Source organism: Lemur catta, chromosome 10 (assembly GCF_020740605.2).
Source record: "Lemur catta isolate mLemCat1 chromosome 10, mLemCat1.pri, whole genome shotgun sequence".
Lineage (NCBI taxonomy): Eukaryota > Metazoa > Chordata > Mammalia > Primates > Lemuridae > Lemur > Lemur catta.
In genome coordinates, this window is record NC_059137.1 from 86,040,476 (window position 1) to 86,066,921 (window position 26,446).

General features: G+C 40.4%; 1 protein-coding gene across 4 annotated transcripts in view; it reads left to right on the forward strand.

Moving 5' to 3' along the window:
* The window catches only part of LOC123646475 (serine/threonine-protein kinase MARK1-like), a 63,650-nt gene that overhangs the window by 1,695 nt on the left and 35,509 nt on the right, over positions 1-26,446 (forward strand). For 2 of the 4 annotated variants that reach the window (XM_045563490.1, XM_045563493.1), the window contains exons 3-4: positions 487-608; positions 24,578-24,631. The gene's annotated coding sequence lies outside the window, so the exon portion shown is untranslated. Of the gene's footprint in view, positions 1-486; positions 609-17,442; positions 17,515-24,159; positions 24,632-26,446 lie in introns of those variants that run through there. The other 2 variants (XM_045563492.1, XM_045563491.1) reach the window with 2 other exon arrangements.

Genomic DNA, 26,446 nt, shown 5'->3' on the forward strand with positions numbered 1-26,446 from the left:
ACTAACTAGGTTACTCCCACAATTTGTCAGTGTGTTGTATATCAGTCATACAGCTATTCCCACCAAGTTGCAGTCAAAAGAAATTCTTAACTTTGTATATTTTGAAGCTGCAAAATCTCGGATCTAAGACAGCTTTCATTTCTATTTCATCCTATTAAACACAACATGCTAATTAAAGCAAATATGACAATGATGTCATGAACTTATCACTATTGTTTGTAGTTAGAAATGAATTCCATTTTGATATAATATTGGATGCACATACACAAAAATCACTATATATAGAAAAGCAATAGTTATTTCTTTAAACATCTTTGTCAGTAAGGATAATTAAACATTTGGATTTTACTGGCAGAAAGGTTGGTCATCTCTAACATTATCTGTGTGTTGCCGAATTATCCAACACAAATATAAACACAGTTGTGCCTATTTCATCTTTCTTTGTTTCTTAATTCTTTAAGAATATGGCTTTGCTATTTCCGACAGATCATCCTGTCTCTGGCCCATGGGACAAAACCAGTTGTTAGTGAAGCCCTCACAGAGCCCTGTAAAAGCCTTTGCTCTTGTACAGGATTAGATGGCAGATCTCATCTTGACATGACATCCAGGTAAGCGTGTGGGGATAGGAACATGCACTGACATTACTGCATCAGCAAAACAAGGTAAATCTGCCAGTATACTATGTGAAATCACTGGACATAGTAGCAGTTATAAGGCTTAAGGACCCTGTAATGTTCACACACACAAAGTCGTAATCAGGTTCTCTGATTCAGATGGTGTATCTGAAATTTCTCCAAGCACCTGAGAAACCTTCAACACTCTATTCTGCTGGGTCATGTGTAAACTTACTCTTTAAAATGTTATCCAATGATGATAAAGAAAAAAAAAAAGCAACCCCAGCACAAAATAGGTGTTGTTTATACATACTTTTTTTTGGCTAGCTGTTTCATTGAAATTATCACTTAGTGGCTTTTCAGCTGTGGAGTTTTGACCAGCTACCCAGTTTAAGCTGAGCCAATCCTCCCAATAGTTCTTGATAACCATTCATAAGACTTTTCTTTTTTTTTTTTTTTTTTTTTGAGACAGAGTCTCACTTTGTTGCCAGGGCTAGAGTGAATGCCGTGGCGTCAGCCTAGCTCACAGCAACCTCAAACTCCTGGGCTTAAGCGATCCTACTGCCTCAGCCTCCCGAGTAGCTGGGACTACAGGCATGTACCACCATGCCTGGCTAATTTTTTCTATATATATTTTTAGTTGTCCAGATAATTTTTTTTATTTCTATTTTTAGTAGAGACGGGGTCTCACCCAGGCTGGTCTTGAACCCCTGACCTTGAGCGATCCACCCGCCTCGGCCTCCCAGAGGGCTAGGATTACAGGCGTGAGCCACCGCGCCCGGCCCATAAGACTTTTCTTAAAGAGTTCTGAGACTGTTAGTTATGTGTGAATCAGCTTAGGACAAATAGAGAAAATCTCTTGAGAAGACAACTGTGCTTTAAGAAACATGCCAAAGCCAGACATAAATTATTAGAATGCTGCCTTGTCTCTAGAAGTTGAATATTCTGTGGCTTCTTGGTAAAACTAGATCTGTTGAGACTCAGGAAAAAAAGGGAGGTTGAAGAAGAGATAAACACCATTTTCTTTATTTTTGCCATGTTTAGCTTATTGTTTAGTTACCTTGTCTGCCCACAGAACACAATCTCTATGACCAGCTAAGAAATTATTTCCTTGGCAGCAAATCCATAATTCCATTGCTTACTCTTATAAATAGCAAAGAAGTAATTTACTAATAGAGTTTGACAGAAAAATTCTTTAATCAAAACAAGTTTACACGTTGACACTTGTAGGTTAACTAGAATAAATCTGTCCAGGTTAAAACTATAGTTAAGAACCAAACAGATAATGACTGGTCTATATGGGGGTTCTCTCAAAACAGTGGCTCCTAGTTCCATTGTAAGACCTCTCAAAAGCAAAAATCCAGTTACTGAAATAATTCAAATTTTTAATCTGTAGATGAAAACAGTTATCCTAGAGGTCTAACCATACAATGTTAGACACAAACTGCTATGTTATTTTCCTGTATTCATATAGTTTGAAAACGTGAGAAGTATCCTTTTCAATCAAAACCCACCAAATGATCCAATATTCAAAATGTGTTAGAAATGCCATCCTTTAGTAAATATACCCTTAAAGTTTGTGTTGCCATTGTCTTCACCCTGATATAGTCTCTATACATCAATATACAGACTATCTGAAAGTACTGCGATGGGACAGCTAATGTTGTATGATACCGACACGAAAATAAAAAGTCCCCTCTAATACAGCCATGTTTTCAAATAGGTTAGTTCCCTTCTGTTTACTGCATAAGCATCACAGATTGACTTTTTTCCAATTAAAAAAATACTTCCATAATGAGTATTAAGAAAACTTAGAAATGAGACATTTCTCAAACATAAGATTGTTTAGTTTGCAGTTTCAGTTACTCATGCCTGTAAAGGATCTCAGATGATTGAACCCTGATGCCGGATTCATTCCTGTGTATACCCAGTCTGTTCTCTGCAGGGAGATCGTACGACTTCACTGAATTCCGAGCTACAAAACTAAATAACCTGCAAAAGTTAACAAAACTCGTAGAATTGTCAGTTCAGCGTCATTTCTAGTTGGCATGCAGAAGGGCGTTCAGAACACACGTCATTTCACAGGAACAGGATAGTGCAGCACAACGTAGACTGCGAGATTAAAATTAGCTTTTGATAAAAGGAGGGCGTGAGTACTTGTATACAAGTAACATTTTATCTACCGTAAAAATGCTCAACTTCTGCAAACCCCACAACCAGCGGAAAGACAGTCTGGTAAATCCAAGATTTGTGAAAAATATGCACAAAAACCCATGGTATTTGGGAAAAGAGGAAAAGTTTATACAAGTGGTAGTTTTAAAGATGTAACTTTGTTCTACTGTCAGTTACACATTAACATACATGCTAATAGAAAGCATGCTACAACCATGTCTGGAAAAACAGTTTGACATTTTCTAAATGGATTTTGATCCACATTTACTGTATAACATAGCCGTTAATACTGCACACGTACAGTTGGCCATTATGTTTAATTACTTGCAAATGAAGACAAAGGGATCTTCCTTCCTCAAAACAAATTTTGAACATCAAAACCTATGCTTATAAAAATTTGAAACTTTCATCAGCCTAAATATTTCAAATGAAAGCAGTTACAAACTTCTGAAGTATTCCTGTATTGCAGGGATGTCAACCTAGTTATCTAGTGTGGAATCCTTCAGAGGTATTTCTTTTTCTTTTCGTTTTTCTTTTCTTTCTTTCTTTCTTTTTTTTTTGTAAGAAAGAGTCTCATTCTGTTGCCCGGGCTAGAGTGCCATGGCGTCAGCCTAGCTCACAGCAACCTCAATTCCTAGGCTGAAGCAATCCAACTGCCTCAGCCTCCCGAGTAGCTGGGACTACAGGCATGTGTTACCATGCTCGGCTAATTTTTCCATATATATTTTTAGCTGTCCATATAATTTCTTTCTATTTTTAGTAGAGATGGGGTCTCGCTCTTGCTTAGGCTGGTCTCCAACTCCTGACCTCAAGCGATCCTCCCGCCTTCAGCCTCCCAGAGTGCTAGGATTACAGGCGTGAGCCACTGTGCCTGGCCCCTTCAGAGATATTTCTGTCTCTCTGTCTCTTCACTGGATGGCCCAAAGAATAGGGGAAAAGAAAGTTGTGACAGTGGTGATTAGCGTTTTCTGATGAGAAAAAAAAAAAAGACATTAAATCTGTGCATTACATTTTTTTAAAAAGAAAAACAAAACCCAAAATGCCCGATTTGTTATTAAGACACTTGTCATTATTGCTTGTTCAGAATTTTATATTATCATGTTGTATCTTGTCTTCCCAAAGTGTTATGCTGGTCAAGCAAAGTACTCAGGGAAGCATAATGGACCAAGCCTTCTTCTCCATCATTTCTAGCTTTTAATTGAATTCTCTTTAAAGAATATGGGAATGTTTTATATGTGATGCCAACATATTACAAATCTTAATAGTACTTAGAGACAACAAGAACTCCCTTAATTTCAGAATGAGAAGGGATGCTTGATTCCAAGTCCTTCAAGTGGACAGTACAACAAACTATGATAAGACTTGGATAACTAGTTCCATATCTGATTATATTAGGGTAAGTAGTATAAAATAGCCTGTGATTCTCCATCTAATTTTTAACATACTGTGGCACTCAAAATTTAAAAAAAATGTGAAAGCAAGTTATTTATTAATGGTGTATCAGTAAAAGAAGTCCAGGGAAACATAATTATTTTCTTTAACTAGGTTGCCCCCTCGCCCCTAAATACACTGGCAAATTTACAGAGTTTTTTATTTTTGCCTTTTTGCAACTTGCTTACTGAATTCAGGAACTGACTGATCAAAAGATAACCCCTTGTACAAACAACCTTGGAACAGTACTGTGATTAAAAACTCGAATTCAGGAAAAACATGCAAGAAGACGCATTCAGACACCTCCTCTCTTTTCCTTATTGCTGGCCTTGTGGTTGTCTTTGCTTTCTTCATTGCTGTGTCCATTATGTTGTGGCAGATTACTGTCTTGACCATCAGATCCTCCCCTGAGGGTCTGTGAACCGTGAGAGCTATTGCAATGGAAAAACTGTTAGAGCTTACAAAATAGTACTTTAAGATGTCCTCTAAAGATCCAAAATCAAAACTGCAATAAGGCCTTCATGTTCCTAATAGCATCTTTTACTTGAAAGTGTATTGTAATATAGTCCTTGAATTTTAGGATTAGGTTTTGATGCTATCCCCCCCCTAAAAAAAACCGGAATAATGATTTCATTAAAAAGGTGTACTATCTCCTCCTAATATCACTGAAATCTTTTGAGTAACTAAGGTACCGTAAGAAGTAGCGTTACTACATGTATCTTTGGGTACAGGAAGTAGATTATTAATGTGATTATTCCATTTGTTACCATTATCAGGAACACTACAGGGTGCCACAGCTCTTTAGTGCATCATAATTTATTCTACTTATTAGAAAAAACAATGCAAATCATAAATTTTTAAATTTATAATTAGTGGTATTTTAGAAGAAAAAGCATTGTCATATTTCCTAATTGGTATGGTTTTTGCGCCTAGTAAGTAAACAATGGTGGGGGGTGGATTTCCTGTAAATCCCATTACCTAATAAATGAGAATAAAAGAAAAAAAATCCAACTGCTTCTGAAATGTTGGTTTCTACCTTAAGCAGCTCCCACTAAAATGTTTAATAACTTGGAATCTGGGGAGCTGATAGTAGTACTATGATTCTAATAGTCCTTTATAGATGCATCCTGAAATGTTTATGAGTGAAATGGTGCGTCTGGAATTGCTATAAAATAATCTTCAGGGGTGGCACAGAGAAAGCTTATGGGGTACAAAACCACAAGATCATGCATTGATAATTGCTGAAGGTGCTTGATGGGGATGTGGGAAAGTTTATTTCTATTTCTGAGTAGACTTGCTTTTTAAACCTCATAATAGTGCATCAAGGCAGTTACTGTTATATTTAATTAAAAGGAATAATGAGGGAAGAGAGGAGGTGGAGACAGAGTCCGACCCAGAGAAGTTAAGTCACTTATTCAGGCCACACAGCTGCCTTTCCGTACCAAGTTGCCTCTAGGAACAGAGAAAACAAGACTTCTTGATTTATCATGTTTTGTCTTTTTACTTCCGTGCTTCATCCTTGAAGTTGGTATCAGCATATTTAGCTTGGACATCGCAAACAACTGAGCTTGGCTCTGAGACGTGAGATCTCCACTGGAAACTGCTTTGGTTGAAGAAACGAAATGTGATGTGTCCTTCTTAATTGCTAGCTCGTGCTTTTTGCTCATTGGTTATTTTTTAAGGAACAACTATCGTTCTTGTTCTCCCCTGAGTGTAAGGGTTCTCTCATGCATTAAGATATAATTTAAAGGGCATCTCCCAAGGGGTATAAACATATGGTATAGCTAATTTCATTCTGGAAAATTCTGAAATGATAATGTCCATCTCTTTGCAAGAGATTGGTTTTCATCACACGCTGTCTTCTTTTCTGATAAGAAAGATCCTAGTGGAGCTGAGTGTGCATCTATGTGTTCAGCCCTTGGGGAACCCTCCAGGGCCAACCCAGGACTGAACACAGCCTATGTTTCCACTTAGAATTGTGCTCTCTTGGGGCTACTCTAAGTATGGGGGTGATGATCCTAGCAACCCACTTGTGATATCTTAATCCTCTGCAAGAGCAAGCAGTCTTACCTTGACTGCCAGATGTTAATAAATAATGCTCTATTGAAAATTCAGGGAGCACAAGCCTGTTGTGATGTGTGCTTAAACCTAGTTGACCAATTCCCAGGGGCCTATCTTCAAGCAGCCTCTTCATCAGTCTCTTTCTTTCTAGTAAGTCTTACAGTGTTCTACTCTGAGTGTTATTAAAACACAAACTCATGTTTTCTGTCTTCCTTTCCCCTCCCCTCCCCTCCCCTCCCCTCCCCTCCCCTCTCCTCTCCTCTCCTCTCCTCTCCTCTCCTCTCCTCTCCTTTCCTTTCCTTTCCTTTCCTTCCCTTTTCTTTCTCTCCTCCCCTTCCCTTCCCTCCCCTCCCCTCCCCTTCCCTTTCCCCTTCCCTTTCCTTCCCTTTCCTTTTTCCTCTTTCCTTCCCTTCCCTTCCCTTCCCTTCCCTTTCCTCCCTCCCTCCCTCCCTCCCTCCCTTCCTTCCTCCCTTCCTTCCTTCCTTCCTTCCTTCCTTTTCCCTTTCCCCTCCCTCTCTCTCCTCCCTCCCCAAAACGTTCTCTCCTGTCAGTTTGTAGTCATTCTCTTCCCCCAACCCACATGCCCAGGCAATAACTGATTTATTTTCTATCACAATGGTTTTGCTTTCTGTAGAATTTTACATTAATGAAAATTTCCCTTTACTTAGCACCTTTTGAGATGCATCAATGTTTTTGCATGTATCAGGAGTCCTTTCCATCTTATTGGTGGGTAGTGTTTTATGGAATGTAATTATCGCTAAGTTTTGCACCTTTTTTTCTATATAGCCATTCACCAGTTGGGAACTATTTGGATTATTTCCAGTTTGGGAATATAGTAAATAAAGCTGCTGTGAACATCTATGTATAGGTGGGGTTTTTTTAGAGACAGCATCTTGGTCTATTGCCTAGGGTGGAATGTAGTGACAGTCAACTCACTGCAGCCTCAAACTCCTGGGCTCAAGCAATTCTCCTGCCTCAGCCTCCAAATAGGGTGGGACTATAACTAAACCCCATGCCACTCACCTAACTTTTCTCTTTTTCTTTTATTATTGTTTATTTATTTTTATTTTATTGCTATTATTTTTTAAGACAGAGTCTTGCTCTGTCATCCAACCTAGAGTGCAGTGGTGACATCATAGCTCACTGCAACCTCAAACTCTTGGCCCCAAGTGATCCTCCTGCCTCAGCCTCCTGAGTAGCTGGGACTACAGTCGAGTGCTGCCACACCCAGCCAGCTTGTCTATTTTTTGTAGAGATGGGGTCTCACTGTTTTGCTCAGGCTGATCTCGAACTCCTAGCCTTGAGTGATCCTCCCATCTTGGTGTCGTAAAGTGCTGGGATTACAGGTATGAGCAACTGCTTCTGGCCTGAGTACACGTTTTGAGTGGATAGATGTTTTTATTTCTTTTGGGTCAATAGCAGTGAGATCACTGGGGTGCATAGTAAGTATATTTTAACTTTATTTTTTGTTTTGTTTTTGAGACAGAGTCTTGCTCTGTTGCCCGGGCTAGAGTGCCGTGGCATCAGCTTAGCTCACAGCAACCTCAAACTCCTGGGCTCAAGCAATCCTTCTGCCTCAGCCTCCTGAGTAGCTGGGACCATAGGCAGGCACCACCATGCCTGGCTGATTTTTTTCTATCTATATTTTTAGCTGTCCAGATCATTTCTTTCTATTTTTTTTTAGTAGAGACCGTGGTCTCGCTCTTGCTCAGGCTGGTCTCGAACTCCTGACCTCCAGCAATCCCATTATTGGGCATCTACCCAGAAGAACAAAAGTCATTCTATAAAAAGGACACCTGCACCCGAATGTTTATAGCAGCACAATTCACAATTGCAAAGATGTGGAAACAACCCAAATGCCCATCAATTCACGAATGGATTAGTAAATTGTGGCATATGTATACCATGGAGTATTACTCAGCTATAAGAAATAACAGTGATACGACATCTCTTTGGTTCTCCGGGAGAGAGTTGGAACCCATTATATTAAGTGAAGTATCCCAAGAATGGAAAAACAAGCATCACATGTACTCACAAGAAAATTGGTTTCCCTGATCATCACCTAAATGCACATTGGGGAATGATACCAACTGGATATCAGACTGAGGCGGGGGGGTGGAGGGAGGGGATGGGTGTATGCCTACATGATGAGTGCGTTGCGCACCGTCTGGGGAATGGCCATGTTTGAAGGTGCTGACTCAGGGAGGTGGGGCGTGGGGGGAGGGGATGGAGTATGACTACATGGTGAGTGCCAGGCACACTATCTGGGGAATGGACACACTTGAGGCTCTGACTTGGGGACGGGTGGGACATGGGCAATATATATAACCTGAGCTTCTGTACCCCCATAATAAGCTGAAATAAACCAGTGAAGACGGCTTTAGACCTTCTCAGCCTAGAGATGATACCAGAGGAATCTCTATTAACAAACTTTACTAACTGGACTTTCTCTGCCAGTTATTTGCCTTGCCCCAAGTGGCCACCCATAGAGACTCAAAGTCCTTTTCATTTGTCTTCTTACTTCTCTAAAAATTTACTGTTTTTTTGACGGGGGTGTTTTGGTTTAGTTATTTGTTGTTCTTTGTGTTTTTCTTCTGGAGACAGAGTCGCTGTGTCATCCCTGCTGGAGTGCAGTGGCATCGTTACAGCTCACTGTAACCTCCAACTCCTGGGCTCAAGAAATCCTCCTGTCTCAGCCTCCCGCATAGCTGGGACTACAGGCGTGCACTGCCACACCTGGCTAAATTTTACTATTTTTAGTAGGGATGGTGTTTCCGCATTGCTCAGGCTGCCCGGAGCTCCTGAGCTCAAGCGATCCTCCCACCTTGGCCTCCCAGAGTGCTAGGATTACAGACATGAGCCACCACACCTGGCCAAATTACTAGTATCTTCTATCTTCGCTTTCAAAGAGGATTGACTCAACATCCAATTTAAAATTTTAAATTAAACCCAAAGGAGAAAATAAATTTCCCAGCTAGGAATCTTAAATGTCTTATTGTACACAGAGGTTAAAGCATGTGGCATCAGAGTTGGTTTGCAAATAGTAATAAGGGATTCGTGCTGTCCCGTGTGCACCTGACTGTACACAGTAATGGGCAGGGTCGAAGAAAAGGACTTTTTTTGTTGTTGGAGTCCAACTTTTTCTTCAAGTTAGAGTTCTTTAGCTGTCCTCCAGCCCCCTGAGCTGCTCAGCCATGGTTGGTCCTATGTCCTCTTATGTAGACTAGATAAGACATTGTTTCCCTGGGATCTTGGGGTTCAAAGGTGAAGCTCCAGCAGCAGGGGTTTGTTTTGTCTGTATTTCTTGTTAATAGTTAGGCAGCTGCTTTTGGATGGGGCCTAAGTATTGTGGGTTTTGTGTCATGGACAATTTACATGAAAATGTGTATTAGTGGGATTTAATATGAAATCTGAACAAGGTTAACCTTACCCCCATTGGTTATGCAGTTGGTACTATTATGACTGCGTTGACTACACAGTCATAGAGGAGCAGACCTCTAGGCTGTGGTTCACTGTCCAGAGGGATCATTCCTACTGTGGCAGCGGCTGTTGTTATTGAAGGCATTTGGCCTGTTTTGGGCAGCATCTTTTCACAGTCTTTTCTGTACCTCTTTCCTCCCTTGCCTAGCTCCTGCCTGTCTCCCTTGCCTAGCTCCTGACTGTCCTCCCTTCCCTAGCCCCTGTCAGTCCTCCCTTTCCTAGCCCCTGCCTGTCCTCCCTTCCCTAGTCCCTGACAATCCTCCCTTTCCTTGCCCCTGCCAATCCTCCCTTTCCTAGCCCCTGCCAATCCTCCCTTTCCTTGTCCCTGCCAATCCTCCCTTCCCTAGCCCCTGCCTGTCCTCCCTTCCCTAGCCCCTGCCAATCCTCCCTTCCCTAGCCCTTACCATCCTAGGCCTGCCATTGCTAGCTGCAGGCGTGTATTGGCTTTACTAAAGGAGTGGATTAAGGAGCCTTTATGTTCTCTAAAGTCATCAAGAGAGATTGATATAAAGACATTTGAGATATTCAGTTATAAACAACCTTCTTCATACGATGGTAAAGTATTCCAGCATTTTTCCCCATATCTGGTAACTTAGTTCAGGTTCTTAAAATTTATTTCCTGCTTATTACATAGTTCTACTTATTGCTGTGGAACAAACTATTGCACAACTTAGTGTAAAACAACAACCATTTTGTTACGCTCACAAACTGTGCGTCCAGAATTCAAACAGGGTTGTCTTGTCTGCTATGTCTAGGAGCTCAGTTCCAGGGGTTATAAAAAGGACAGGGGGGTTGGAGCACCTGGGCTGGAGGACCTGCATCAGAGACCATTCCTTTGCTGACATATCTGGCACCTCGGCAGGTCTGGTTAGAAGACTGGGCTCAGCTGGGACTCTCGGTCAGAGCAGCTACGCAGGAGGCCTGAGTGTGACTACAGTTCTTCCATGGTGATTCAGGGTCCCATCAAACAAGGCAAAAGCTAGTCCTGCCTTTCAGGGCCTATTAATATCTTCAGAAATCACATCACGTTACTTCTGCCATTCTGTCCTGGCTAAAGCAGTCATAAGCCTACCCAGATTCAAGGGGAAGGGGCCCACCTTCCTAATGGGAGGTGTGTCAAAGACTTTGGGATCATGTTTTTAGACCACCAAAATAGTGACCCTTTGGGTTTGTAATCTGACCTACCATTTTATTGTGTGGGATTGGGCAAGTTATCTGATTTGCGTGTGCCCTGGTTATCTCATGTATAAAACAAGATTGGTGATAATAACGACCTCATGGGGGTGTTACAAGGGCTTCCATCAGTCGTCTCCTTTACCTCTTTGTCCTATCTCCTCCTCTCTCCTACTCGCTGCACTGGTAGTCCCAGGGGTCGCCTTGCTGTTCTTTAAACACACCAAGGGTGCTCCAGCCTCAGGACCTTGGCACCAGCTGTTCTCTCTGCCTAGAACCCTTTTCTTCCAAATATCCACATGCCTAATGCTCTCACCTCCTCCTCTTGTTCAAATGTCACCTCAGTGGGACATGCTGTGACTCCCTGTGGCCCTCCCAATGCCGTTAAGCTTGATTTAATTTCTTTCATTGCATTTGTTATTCTCTAACATACTCTATAGTTTACATATTTCTTAATGTTTATTGTGTTTTGTCAATTTCCCCAGCAATACTAAAAGCTCTGTGAGAGCAGGAATGTGTGTTCTGTTCCTGATACTATTCCAAATATCTAGAACATGCAAGTCATTTATTGCAGATGACCAGTAAATATTGGTTGAATTACTGAGTGATTAAATGAGACAAATGGGTAAAGCATTTAGAAGAATCCCTGACACGTAGTAAGTAATACATAAATGTTAGTCATCAGCAGCATTAATGATCTCTTATGGTCTTCTGATTTATCATTTCTTTTTTTTATTTATTCTTGACCTTATGTGAACTTTGACTACTGATTTATCATTTCTATCCCCGTGTCCTCAGCCTCTCCCATCTCTAGTTCATGCCAGTGAGATTATCTTCTTTCTCCTCTTTTAAAAGAGTAGGCTCCTTTCTTAAAGGGACGTGTGATGGAAAGAGTCTGGGCTTAGAAGTGAGCGTTAAAAATGGGAGCCTGGGCCAGGGGTGGCGGCTCCCTCCTGTCATCTGAGCACTGTGTGAGGCCGAGAGGGAGGGTCACTTGAGGCCCGGAGTTTGAGGCTGTAGTGGGCTATGGTGATGCCACTGCACTCCAGCCTGGGTCACAGAGTAAGAACCTGTCTCAAAACAATAATAACAACAACAACAACGTTGCTTTCATCTTCTTTGACGTGAACAATATTACAAAGTAGTTTGTTAAGTTTACCAACTGGATGAGGCTTGTTTTGACCTGTAGGTATAGGAAGGGACATTTTTCTGCACAGAAAGTTGGCAAAGAGAAAAGTATGAAGGCAGTTGAAAGCAGCGGTGTGTGCATGTGGAGTGAGAAGCCTCCCTCAAGCGGAAGGTGGGGCCACAGCAGCGTGGGGAGTGGAACATCTCATCCTTCAAGCACACGCGGGGGCTGAGGGAGCAGGAGCAGCGGGGCGCCTACGCGTGTGGGAGTGCACACACTGTGGACCCCGAAGCACAACTCTCGGACCTGAGTATTTCACAGGGCTACGGGCACATATGTTCTGTTTCACCTTTATTGAGCATATCGAGTGCTTTATTCATCTATTCAACAAATATTTATTTCTCAAGGGCCACACAGTCTAGCTGTTTCTTTAAGCACATTGTTTTGAATTATTAGCAGCATAATGTAGAAAGAAATTGGGAATCCAGATTTGTTTTGGATCTCTCAAGTTATGTGGCTGCACCCTCATCTGGGGAACAGTGGCAGCTGCTCTGCTGCTTTCCAGCCCGTGGTGAGGGTCAGATGTGCGGGTGCGTTTGCCAGCACGTGGAGGAGCTGCGCTCAGCGTGACTGCAGGGCAGTCCTTTTACTCCTGTTCTCTCTGACAGCCACATAGCCAGCGTGTCCAGCCTCTTTCTGAACACCCACTTGAACTTCAACACTTGATGTTTGTCTTTCAACATTCCTCGCAAATTTGTATCTTGTGGTTAAATTCCTTTGAAGTGCTAGATAATTTAGGATTAAAATTAAGGCAGTTTTGTTTTTTCAACTATAGGCTCTTAAAGCTTGGCAAGTACTGTGTGTTCTTTGATTTCCTTATCTTTGTGTGTCGCTGTGTTGTAGGACACATCTTGCAGAGATGGCCTTACATTCACCTCTCACACCAGAGGTTGCTGTGGAAGGGAGCAGCCTGTCTGTGCTGTCACTGGCAACTACCGGTTCCTCAGAAGCCTCGGTGAGGGGCTTGCAGTACGGTAAAGCTAGCGAGGCACATGCTGACAGCAAGAGAGTAAATACAAATTATGCTTATTTCTGTTAAAACACGTGCTCTGTTTATTTCCATGTGAGAGAAAGAGGAAGAATATATATTTGGGCTTATTTCTAAGCTAATCAAACTTTTCTAAAAGAACATAAAACACATTGGGAGTGCTTTCACTTTTGTGTTACTTTAAATGTTGTACATATTATATTGAGTGTTTGAATAGTCTTCACCTTTAAAGATGGGTAGTGTTTTATTCTTTTTCAGTAGTAAATGTCTGCCACCACAGTAAAAATTGTCTTGAACTTCAAGTATGCACTTCTGTGTATGTGCTCATGGTACTAGCAGAGGCACAGTATTGTGTATATTTACAGATTTATCCTCAAGAGGTCTCTTCTCTCTCTAAATACTTTCTCATAGCTGCGTTTGATGGGTTAGAGTGCAAGAAGGCGCACACCTCCCTAACCTCTGTCATACTGGCTTTTTGCTCAACCTTACTCCTTATTTACCAACATGCACCCATTCAAACCATGAAATTAACTCCTGCTCACATTCTTCTTGTGTGGTGTGGAGTCTGCTTTGCTGCTTTGACATAGTTTCCTGCATTTAGGTCTTTGCCCCTGCCCTTCCCTCTGCCTCAAATACTCCTCACCCTTCCGTGTAGGGATCACTTCTGGGAAGTAGTCCTTGACAGGCCTCTTTCCTCAGGCATGGGACCGGGCAAAAATCCTGACACTTGCCTTGTAGGCCACACATTGTATTGGAATTACTTATTTGTCTCTCTCCACGTCCAGTCCGGTAGGCTACCCCTAACCTGGAGGAGTAGGCAGAAGTACTTAACATAGTGCTCAGCACCTCTTAGGCACTTAATAAATATTTGTTGAATGAATGTGATAATGCTTTTGAAGGAAGCTTTTAAAAGAAATGCACTCCCTGTCCCAGACCCTCCTGGTGGATGTGCCAAGACCGTGTGACGGAAGTGCCTTGGCACTGATGCCCACAGATCCCTGCTTGGGGCTGCTGGAGCAGGAGCCCTGGGCCTGGCCTTCTGCCCGCAAGCAGCCCGTGTGCAGCAGCACAGCCTACAGATAGTCTTGTTTTCTGTGTGTGCCGGGACTTGGGAAAGGGCGGGAAGCACGGGTCTATGCTAAGTGGAGTCTTAAGTAAAGACTGGAAACAGAACTTTGCCTCTTCACAATTCACCTCAATTTTAGTGACAGAATCCCTTTGGATTTTTAGTTAGGACTCCTCATGGTTGAGTTGCTTGGACTGCTTTTGGGATCTAAACAACAGGAGTGGGTAGAGCTGTCCCTGCAGTTCTTCCTCAAAACTTTCTTGAGATAAGGAACCAAACCTTGGAGTTTACTTCCCACCAGTTCTAGGTGGTTCCTGGCCAGTTTCCTTCCGTGGGCAGAGATGGCAGGCTAGCAGAGCAGTGGGGCAGAGACAGACCCTCTCCCCTCTTACTTGCGTTGGCTGGAGTCTGACTGGCTGTGTTTAATTCTAGTAGGCTCTCTCTCCAGAAATGCTTGAATAGGACTAGCAGAGTGGCTTAATATAAAAGTTTTTGCAGTTTTCTAAAAAGCTGTGAGCAAAATCATTTTACTCTTGTTTTTTTTTTTCCTATTGTGGGTATGACCCCAAATCATATAAAATATAAATATTATAGAAATCTTATTATGCAGAAAGTAAAAGTTCCTTGAAATTTTTCTCTTCAAAGAAATCACTTTCAGCAATTTGGTATATATTCCCAGAGATTTATAATATAGACATTAACTTTTTCTTTATTTTAACAAAAAAGGAACATAATGGTAAGTTTTTTTTTTTAAACTTGGTAATGTAAGTTGAGCATATCTGGGTCTCAGTACTCAGAGATCTAACAGAACTCAGTTTAATGGCAGCACAGTCTTCCGGTGCATGGGGGAACCATAGTTTATTCTCCGTCAGTGGGCGCTGGGGTTGTTTCTCATTTTTTTGTTGTTAGAAACAGATCTTCAGTAAACATTCTTTTATATAACTTTGTGTGCTGTTGTTAAGAATGTTTGTGAGGGATAAATTCCTAGAAATGGAAGTCCTTGGTCAAAGCAGGTGAATATTTGACATTGTCATAGATACTGCTAAATCAGTTTTGAAAAAAAGGGATGTACCTACTTTATTGTCATATCAAAAGGAATGAGAATGTCCATTGTCCTACACCATTGCCACATTGTAGATAATTTTTATCTGATTGTTTTAGTCTGTTTTTGCTGCTAGAGCAGAACCGGAGACCCGGTAATTGATACAAAAAAGAAATTTATTTCTCCTAGTCAAGGAGGCTGGAAAGTCCAAGATTGAGGGCCTGCCTCTGACAAGGGCCTCCTGGCTGCATCCTGACATGGTGGAAGGGCAAAGAGAAGAAGCCTGGAGTGGGGGAGAAGAGGGGGAGAGAGAAAGAGAGAAAAGAGGGCAGAGCCCTTGTGACTTAATCACCTCTTGAAGGTCCCACTCCTTAATACTGTTTCCATGGCAATTAAATTTCAACCTGGATTTGCGAGGGGACAAACATTCCAACCAAAGCACTGATGGGCAAAAAATGACGTGAAAGAACAAAAGTTACTTATCCCTGATTATCTACTTATATTTATGATATTTTCATATATTTTTGCCATTCACATTTTCTTTTTAAAATAGGTTTCCTGCTTGTATTCGTTGTATATGTATTTTTATTTTTTTTGGTCTTTTTTAATCTGAGTGATTTAAACTCTGTAGGTTTCAGTCATCTGTCTGTTATATAGGTTAAGGAACATTTTCCCTAGATTATTCTTTTTACTGTTTATTATATGTTTTTGAAAAGAAGTTTTAAGTTTTTATGTAGTAAAATTTTTTCTTCTTTTTTCTTGATTACATTTGTGTTTCATGTCTTGATGAGAAAGTTTTATTTTGTTCCCCACTTTTAAAAAAAGGCTGTATTACCTTCTAATACTCCTCCTATGGCTCACATTTGGACATTTAACCCATTTGGAGTGTATTTGTAGAGGTTGGTATGAGATGTGGGGATCTCACTTTTTTTTTCACGTGGATGAGCCCTTGTCAGGAACCCTCTGTTCTTTCCCCACTGATTGACAATACCTGCTTTACCACACACAAAATTTATGTATATGTCATTTTGTTTCTATGATCTTATTTAGTGTCATGCCCATGCCATGGTGTTTTTATTCCTGTAGCTTTTGATCGTGTGTTTTGAAGTGTAATCCTCTACTGATAATTCTTATTTTTCAAAATTTTCATAGTTTTCTTTGCCATTTACTCTTCCAGTTGAATTTTATTTTACTTTTTATTTATTTATTTAATTTTTTATTTTTATTTTTTTTTTGAGACAGGGTCTGGCTTTGTTGCCCTGACTAGAGTGCAGTGGCATCTTCATAGCTCACTGCAACCTCTGACTCTGGGCTCAAGTGATCCTCCTGCCTCAGCCTCCCAAAGTGCTGGCACTACACATTTCAGACACCTCACCCCACCCCAGATGAATTTTAGATTCAAATTGCCATGTTTTGAAAATGGAACATGGAATTTTGATTGGATTATTTTGATGGGATTAGTTGAGTTTCTAAATTGAATAATTTGGGGGGGGAATCAGGTATCTTAATTATGCAAAGTCTTTGTGTACAGACATGTAAATTTTGTCTCAGATTTGTTTTCAGTGTTTGTAACTTTCTTCATCTAGGCTTTGTACAATTCTTCTTAAATTTGTTCCAAGGTGCTTTATAATTTTTGTTTCTATTGTGAGTTTCCTCCCCTAGCTAGTGTGAATTTGTGGGACAGTCATAACAGTTGTGTAACATCTTGTATTTGGGTGAACTCAGTGTCATTCAGAATACTGAAAATTCAGCTTATGTTATTTTAAAAATTGTACATTTTTAATTTTAGTGTTTAGTTCTATGAATTTTAGCTTGTGGATAGATTCATGTTACCACCACCATAATCAGAATACAGAACAGTCCCATTACTCCAAAAAAAGTTCCTTGTGCTGTCTGTTTAGGGTTACTCTTCCACACCCCTACCTCCTGCAACCACCTGTCCTTGATCCCCACAGTTTTGGTTTTTTGGGAGTGTCAAGTAAAATGGGATCATACAGTATGTAATCTTTTGAAAGTGGCTTCTTCTCACTCAGCATGATGCCTTTGAGATTCATCCAGGCCATTGAGTCTATTGATCGTTTGTTCTGTTTCATTGCTGAGATGTGTTCCCTTGTGGTGTGGCTGGACAACAGTTTGTATCCACTCCTCCGCTGCAGGCCATTTGTTTGTTTCCAGTGATGGCAGTTATGAATAGGGGTGCTATACATGTTCCTTTGCAAGGTTTTATGTGAACATAAATTTTAATTTCTCTCGGATAGTTCCCCAGGAGCAACAATACTGGATCATATAGTAAAAAAGGTAAGTGAACTGTTGCTAGAAAATTGGTTTTATTATAGGTTAATTATAGTAGAGTGTAATATTCCTAATAGAAAGAAACCTAAAACCTCTGGTCTATTTACAGGTATTTTTATCACTTACCACCTTCCTCAGCCCACTAAAACTAGCGTCTGTATCTTTGTCAGTGTTTTCCTGATGGGTATGTGATGCAGCTTGCCTGTTGAGGTAACGAAAACCTCTAAAGAAAACCCAAAGGGTTCTAGGAAGTGGTACTGGAGATTCAGGGATTTAATTCATTCTGAGTCGCTATAAGATAAAGGGTTATTACATGTTGTGTTGAGATAATTTTAACTGGTATCCTTGGGGTCAGAACAGAGATGTAGTAGAATTAGGTCATGGAAGGAATTCCTCAAAGAAGGGAGTAGGGGTCATCTATGTCATCCACTTAAGTCATAGGATGTGAACATAAAAGGTAGTCGTGAAAAACTATGCATTCTTTGGAAGAAAGGCATTTTAATTTAACAAACATGTTACAATAGTGAATTATAACCAAGGTATCTATGTACATGCTGGGACCAGAATCAAGTCTTTAAATAAAATGGTTGTGGTATAAGTCCGATTTAGATAGACTTCACTCTCTAGGATGATGCTTAATTTTGAATTTTTAGACCATGAACCAATGAGAAGTGGGCATTAAAATTCTTATTTTATATAGTTTTAAAAACACAAGTATCATTGTGAAATTCATCTGATGTAGCTCTTGAATGAAAATGCTTCCCATTATCCTTATTGTCATGGAAGCGTCTGTCCCATATTTACTATGAATTTGGGGATGTTAGTTGCCTCCGCTGTCTTGCTTGTGGCCAACTTTTCACAGCTTAAAGTGATTTCGGCTTCTGGAATATTGTCTGTTTTTATACTACAATTTCTTTAAAGCTTAAGATTTTCCTTTAAGTTCAATCCCCCCAACCCACCGGTTTTCATAGCCTCTCAGAGATCTTTCTCCTCACGTGAACTGCAAGAGTAGTTTCTTGGGGGTGGTGGGGGACAGTGATTAATTGAATTTTTCTTTTTTTCTTGAGACAGAGTCTTGCTCTGCCACCCCAGCTAGAGTGCAGTGGCATCATCATAGCTCACACAAACCTCAAACTCCAGGGCTCAAGCAATCCTTCTGCCTCAGTCTCCCAAGTTTCTGGGGCTAATAGGCACTAACAGTCTCCAAGTCTCTGCCACCATACCTGGCTAGTTTTTTCTATTTTTATTAGAGGCAGGGTCTCGCTCTTGCTCAGGCTGGTCTCAAACTGCTGACCTCAGGCAATCCTCCCGCCTCAGCATCCCAGAGTGTTAGGATTACAGGCATGAGCTACTTCGCCCTGCCTGAATTTTTATTTAAAACAACTAGTGACTGAAAAAAAGAGTTAATGCCCAGAATGATTTGCTTCAATTAAAAATTAATAGTAGCTGATTTGGAAGCAAGCAGACAGAAGGGTGAAAGAAAGCCTTAATGTTCTGCTGACAGTTATAACTAGAAAGCATAAAGGTTACCAGCATGCTTTCAGTACAATTTGGAAGTATAATTAATGTGCAGAAAAAGCCTCCTATAAGCGTAATTACTGCATATGAAAAGTCACTTAATTATTATGGAGTTGTGAATACTTTTTTATTGTGGCAAAATATATCTAACATAAAATTTATAATTTTGGTCATTTTTTAATCATATAGTTCAGTCACATGAAGTACATTCACACTATTGTGCAACTATCACCACTGTCCGTTTCCAGAACAGATAGTTAACACTCATTTTGGGGGGATTTTTATTTGCAAGTTCACCTACTCGATAAAGTTTATCCATAACCCCAAAATCCCTGCAGTGCTTTGCCAGTCATTTTTGAAGGTGTGTGCACATCGTCAGCTGAGTTCAACAAGGCAACACTTTGCCTTTTGTTTCAGCCCTCATAGCATAAACAAATGTCCTTTTTATGGTCTATTTAATGCCACCTGGGTTTTGATGTTTTGGTTTTTTGTTTTTCTTTTGTTTTGTTTTGTTTTTTGCATTTTTGTGCTTTCTGTTGAGGATTTCAGTATTTAAGATGGCCCTCATGGTGCTGAAGCACTATCTAGTCTTCCTAAGTGCCAGGCTATGATGTGCCTTACAGAGAAAATGCTTCAGTTGGGCATGAGTTACAGTACCGTTGGCAGTGAGTTTGGTGTTAACCAATAATACATGTAACAGAAGGTGTGCTTCGACAGATACACTCATAAAACAAACTTATGTGTTGATTAGTTGATGAAAATGTTTTGACCAGAGACTTGCAGGAACTTAACCCTGTATTTTCCTCTAGGAGCGATGGTACAGTATTTACTAATTTGATGATCACAATGACTTTGTAGAATATTACCATGCATGACAGGAATTGACCATATCCCTTTTTTTTTGAAAGAGGCTTAATTATATCTGGTGTTTTCCCTTAACAACACATGCATGGACAATGGTATTAGGAAAAACCATAGACTTTCCTCATTTGTCTGAAGATTTTTTGATTCTCTGTGGATGTTGTCCGAGTGGAGCCCTAAGAAGCAAATTGAGAGTTCCCCGTACGTGGGGTAGGGTATATGGAAGGCACTGCTCAAGCGCCTGGCTTAGCTTCATGGTGGCTGAGAGGACAGTTGGCCTTTACATTGGGACCTTCCACAAACACAACACAGAGTTATTTTCTCTGGACAGTGGAGCTTTTCCTTCGCACGCTCTAGCCTTGTCTTCCTGCGCCCTGCTGTGAGTGCCACTCTACCATCATAAGATTTTTATTTTCCAGAAATTTTGGAGCCACTTGTCTGCTGTTGGCACCTCTTCCATTCTCTTTGCCAGTCTTGTCATTTTGTGTTTATTTTTCAATTGGCCTATCAGGTGGGAGAAGAGAGAAATGCATGTGATCAGTCTGCCATCCTTAGCCAAGCATTCTGATTATGGTTACAAAAACCTTTCCATTTAGTTGTTATTCCAGTTATAGGAGGGCTGAGGGGGAAAGTATCCAGCCATTGTTAATATAAAGAGAACATTCTGTATGGCTGGATACTTTCCAGACAGCCCTTTTATATCACACAGTTTAAAGAGTCAAAGCTTGTTACAAACAATAATTCCCTAGACCCCCATTCTCTGCCACCCCTCTCCCCCCTCCCCTGTCTGGCCCCATTTCCTAGTCTCCTGGGATGGCCACTTTGTCTTTTACACTGATTATTTAGGTTCTGCTTTCATATGTTTATAACATGCTTGTGTTCTTGCTTATTTATTTTTCAGTTTTAGGCATTGTCTGTTGACTTTTTATTGTGGTTTTGTAAAAGTCATCATTGACATTTAAAACCCAAAAAGTCTTTTTATTGAAATGTAATATGCATAAAAAGGACTCAGACCATAAATCTACAGCTTGATGAATTATCACAAAGTAAACAGATTTGTATAACCATGACCCAGGGCAAAAAATATGCTCTGACCCACACCCAGAATCCTCTCCCTGCTGTCCCTTTCTCGTCACTTCACTGTCCCCCCTCCCCAAAGGAACCACTGTGCTGATGTCTAATACCATAGATTAGTTTTGTCTGGTTTTTGTTTTTAACATTGTACTAATGGAATCATACAGTGTATTATTTTGTATCCGCTTCTTGCTTGTAACATTCTTCCATGTTGACACTTTCTTTTATAGCCAACTGTTGTAGTTTGGCTTGGTCTCCATTTGCTCTGGATTGAAGTGTATTCCCCCAAAGTTGCAAGTTGAAGCCTTAACCTCCAGTGTGACTGTGTTATTTGATGATAAGGTGAAGGTTCAATGAGGTCTTAGGTGTGAGCCCTGATTGTTAGGATTAGTGTCCTTATATGAAGAGTCCCTGAGAGCTTGCTCTCTCCCCTGTGTGAGGACGCAGTGAGAAGGTGGCTGTCTGCAAGCCAGGGACAAAGACTTCTCCAGAACCATTCGTGCTATCACCCTGATCTTGGACTTCCAGCCTCCAGAACTGTGAGAAAATAAATTTCTGGTGTTATGTTATGGCAGCGGAAGCTGACTGATACATCATCCTTCAGGCTACTGTATCCCCCTAAAGGATTGGGGATCTTTCTTTGCTTGCTCTTCTAGTGGTTGTGGATGCTTTAGCACCTTGAAGGAGCAGGGTGTTAGGCTCTTTTGACTGGTAGTGAATTGACAGAAAGTGGCAGATAACGATTTTTTCCAGTGGCGTTTGCTGTGAGTTTGTTGAGCCCTTTTGGTTGAGGCTTGTTGGGGGAAGCCCTTGTCACGTATGAGCTGTCCTTATCCCTATTTTGTAATTTTCCACCCTGTTTCTGGCATCGGGGTAACTGTAAATGGAATTTCCCAGAACTTCACACAGGAGGTGGCAGTGGCACTCCTCTTTCCTCACATAGTGAACCCCCTTGGCACTTCCTGTGTCCCCTTCACCCGACTCCACAACCATCAGAACGAGTGGGTGGTCTTCTCCAGCCTCCACCTTTCTGAGGCACAGTAACCAGTGACACTGACAGTTCCCGCCTCTTTGGTGACCTTGGGGTCTCAGCTCTGTCTGACCTCCCCAGGCTCCAGCTCTGGGCCAGGGTTATTTTGGTTGAGTCTTTCCAGCAAGGAGCTGGGAGGAGGAGGGGATTAGGAACTTCCCCTTCAGGCTTCATCCCTGCACATACACATGTCACCTTAAATGATGTTTCACTCTGGGGACGCTGTTGCTTTTGATAAAATGACTGTTTTCTACGATTTGATTAAGCTGAATGGAACATATTTGAGCTTGTTGCTTTAGATGCTACTTGAATAGCAGTACCTGAAGAGGAAAATGTGTAAACACAGCATCAGAAGAGAATCTTCAGATTAGGAGGATATTGGGCAGAACCAGAGGAAACTGCTGATAGAGTGCAGTCATGAGAATAGAGAGCAGTTCTCGGAAGACCGGAGGGAAGAACTGGAAAGGCAGCCTGTTTGACAGATTTGGCCAGGAGGAGGAGGAGGAGGGAAATATGATGGAGGCTAGAAAAGAACAGAATATCTAACAGGTTTCTTTGGAATTGGGGGATCCAAATGTACCACATAAAATTGGCAATGAAAGTAGAGTTTCAAGGCAATTATTTCATTTGCCTTTGATTTATGCAATTTTTAAAACCACATTGTTCTGTGAAAACACCAGAAGTCCCATTTCTTCACTGCCCTGTTTCCATCTCTAACTGATTATGGTGTTGGAGGCCTCACATCATCTCAGCAAACATTTATTGAGTACTCGTGTGTGCCAGGTAGTGTGCTCTGGCTATAAAAATGAATCAGGTGACTCTTCCTTAGTTGAGATATGCACAAGGTAATTAATGTTTGCCTGTTTCAGCTGCCATTATTGTCTTCTGCTTGTTTACTTTCCATTGAAACACACATTCATTTACTCTTCACTCCTTCCCCAATTCTGATTTGCCTCCCCTGGGTTTGGGGGTGGTAGGCCTTCCACTCGGGGGTCGGACTCCCTGGATGCCTTGCCGCAGTGTGTCCTTCTGTAGCTCTTCTGAAGGTTATAGATTCATAGGGAATAAATGACTAGGGCACATGGAGACTTTGAACCGAGATAAACAGTTTTTAAAAACGTAATGTTAATATGCATAGTGTGGCCTGTGTCAAAAATGGCACAGGGACACCTGGAGGTTTTCTGAGACCCTTTTAAGGGGCCTGCAAAGTCAAAACCATATTTGTAATACTATTAAAACATTAGCTTTTTTCATTCTCTCTTTTACAAGTGGAGAGTAGAATTTTCCAGAGGCTACGTGATGCGTAATAATCACGACAGACTGAATGCAGAAGCACAGATGAAAATTTCATAAAAATAAATTACTTATGTTAACATGTGATAGGTTTATTGTTATTTTGAAGTGAATTATCAAATACTTACTTTTATAATTTCTGAATTTTCATTTGTAATATGGTAAATATCCATTAATATAACCCACATTTGGGGTCCTCAGTAATCTTTAAGAGTGTGAAGCGGACCAAAAAGTGTGCGAACCGTGGACAGAGGATGTCCGAGCCCTTTCCCCATTTTGGCTGCAGATGCTCCCTCAGTGCTGTTTCTTGGTGGACGTGTGTTCTGCAGGATGCACTGCAGGAAGCATGGCCTCTCTGCTCCCGTGTGGCGGCTCATTTACTGACGTGGCCTTCAGGCTCACATCTGATCTCACTTATGTTTCCTGTCATGGCAACGCCTCTCTCCACTTATATTCCCTTCTCTCATCACTCCCACCCTCCCCTCATTCTGGATACCCACAGTCCATAGAAAATATTTGTATCCAACAGTGACAAGCCCACCAGGTGAGGATGCTGGTACAGGTTTACTTGGTAAATATTAGTAAAACTGATTCTTATTTCTTTAAGATAAAAAAATGCACATAAACAGAAGCTATAGTTCTTTCTCCCTGGATCTTACTGGCTTCTGTTTATGTGCTATATAGTCACCCGTTTCTGAACAAAGGCTGCCAGGTGGTCCTTTTGTTGCCTCTGTGCTTATTGCCCTTGGTTAGCCCACAGATTTGTCCCCTCTCCTTGTTTAACTGCCTAAAGGGCTTCTCTATTTCTTTTTTAATAAAATGATTTTAAAGTTTTCAGATTCAACACCAACCTGTTTCTTTATTTATTAAGTTCTCACTGTGAGATACACTCTGGGAGTCTTCTGCACTATGTAAGCCTATAAAAGCTATAGTTTCTGCCCTAGGATCATAGAGTCAGCTAAAATTAAAATGTCAGTACATAGTGAAGAAAAGCTGGGCTAAATTATGTATCTTTTTAGAAGTCTTTTCATTGTGTAATATCTCTTTCTGTTTTCTTTTTTACTTTGAAGGAGATAATTCCCCTCTTGTCTATAAATATAAAATGTTATAACCCTTTTTTTATGAAGCCACTATTTTCAGTTGTACATTTTTATGAAGTTTCAATTACTTGTTATAACCAGCTAAGTTTTACATTTTTCAAGTTTGTATGCTGCTTGCTTTTTAACAATGCTGTATGTTAGTCCATAATTACTAAATTCTTAAAATTCCTAAATATTTATTATTTTTTTCTAGGTGGCCATCAAAATACTTGATAAGACCAAATGTAACCCAGCAACTCTCAAAATGGTAAGATTGGTACAGTATTCAGTATTTTGAAAATGATTTTCCGTGCTAATTGCCATCTAATTTTTCCCTTAAGTACCTCAATCATAGTATTACTTTTATTTGTTATGTTTAGTGCTCTAAAGCTTCCTATTCCTCAAATGAATACAACTGAAATGTAGTATTTGATAAAAATAGTTGGGTCATCTTCAGTTGAAGATTATGATTTTTAAATGTTCTTAATAGCTCAAACTAAAGGCTGTACTTTCTGTGTATTTTTAATTGATTTATTATAGATGTGCGAGGCTGTAGTTTTTAATTGAATATTCTAAATTTTGACAAAATAGAGTTTTACAAAATATTACAGTACAAAAATATTTTCACGTTATTGGTTATTGTGTAGATTTGTACACCTTCCTTATAGTTAAGACTGAAATCTTTCAAGTCCCCACTCGGCTTCTTAAACTCTTGACATGTCATGTCTAATTAAGATGTGATGACTAATTAATATAAAAGGGCAATGTAAAAGTAGAACTGAATAAGAGTGAAAAAGCATGTTTATAAAGCTCTGTTGCTATTTGTACATTTCCCTTAGATCAGAAGATCTCTGCCTCGGGCAGATTGTGAAAGTCCTAATGCCTGGACCACATTGCTTAGGAAGGGCCTGGGCCTCGGTAATTCATTGGTGCATCCGTAAATAATTAATGATCTTCATAATAAAATCCTTCTGTTTTTTGTTTTAGTTTTGCATAGCCTTTTTTGTATACTTCATTTGATTTCTAGACTTGGCCTATCGTAGTTGGGGGGTATGGAGACCATGAACTAGGAACAGGAAGTCCTGAATTTAAGTCCCTCAATTTAAGCCACTTAGCTGAATGTCTAACTTGACCTTGAGCAAGGCACTGAACTTCTCTGGACCTTGGGTTTCTCATCTTTAGAATGGAGATAATTTTATCTTCTCACAATGGATATGAGTATTTATGAAATAATGCCTATAAAAGAGGTTTGTAAAGTGCAAAGCACTGTACAGTTGTAAGATATTTTGATAAGGGTAATTCTCTCTATACTCCTAATGGTTATTTCTATCCTGATAGTTTTGAAGCCTTGTCCATGTTATACGTGTGGGAGGTGGGAAGGGAGATAGACTTTCTCTTGCACTGAAAATGTGTTTAAACAAGTGCTTCTTTGCGACCTGCAGCCCATATTGGGCCTTAAGCCTTCTGCAGGTGGCCCTGGAACAGTTCTAAACATTCCAGTCCTTTGTTCTGAAGAACAAAGATCTAAAAATTCCAGTCCATTTCCTTAAACCTTCATTTCTTCATTTATCTAAGGACTTGGTACTACTAAATAAGTTAGTAGTTACTCAAATTTGGTATTCAGAACTAAAATGAACATATAAAGAAGCTTGCTGAGGACTCTAATTCAGTATTCTGTGATGTTACAAATCTTCCATTATCCATATGTACCTGGATATAATTGGAATTCTAGCCATTTTCCAGGAAAAATTTTATCCTAGTAATGTGTCCAGTTAGCTGCAATTTTCCCTTACTTCTTGCTTGCTTGCTTTCTTTTTTCCGTTATTTTTGCTTGTAGTTTTTAATTGCTGCTCTTCTTTTATGATGATGATGACGACGATGACTTACTGTTTGTGTCATTGTCATCAATTTAGTTCACAGTAGATTGTCTGCTTAGCCTGATAGTGTGATTTTACATATTTGCATCAGCATTGTTTGGCTTATAATTTGGCTCATCATAACCTAATAATCTCAATGTTAGGATTTGTTTGTGGTCTAGTTCAAGTGTGAACCATCCACAGAAGATTTATGCTAGATCTATCCA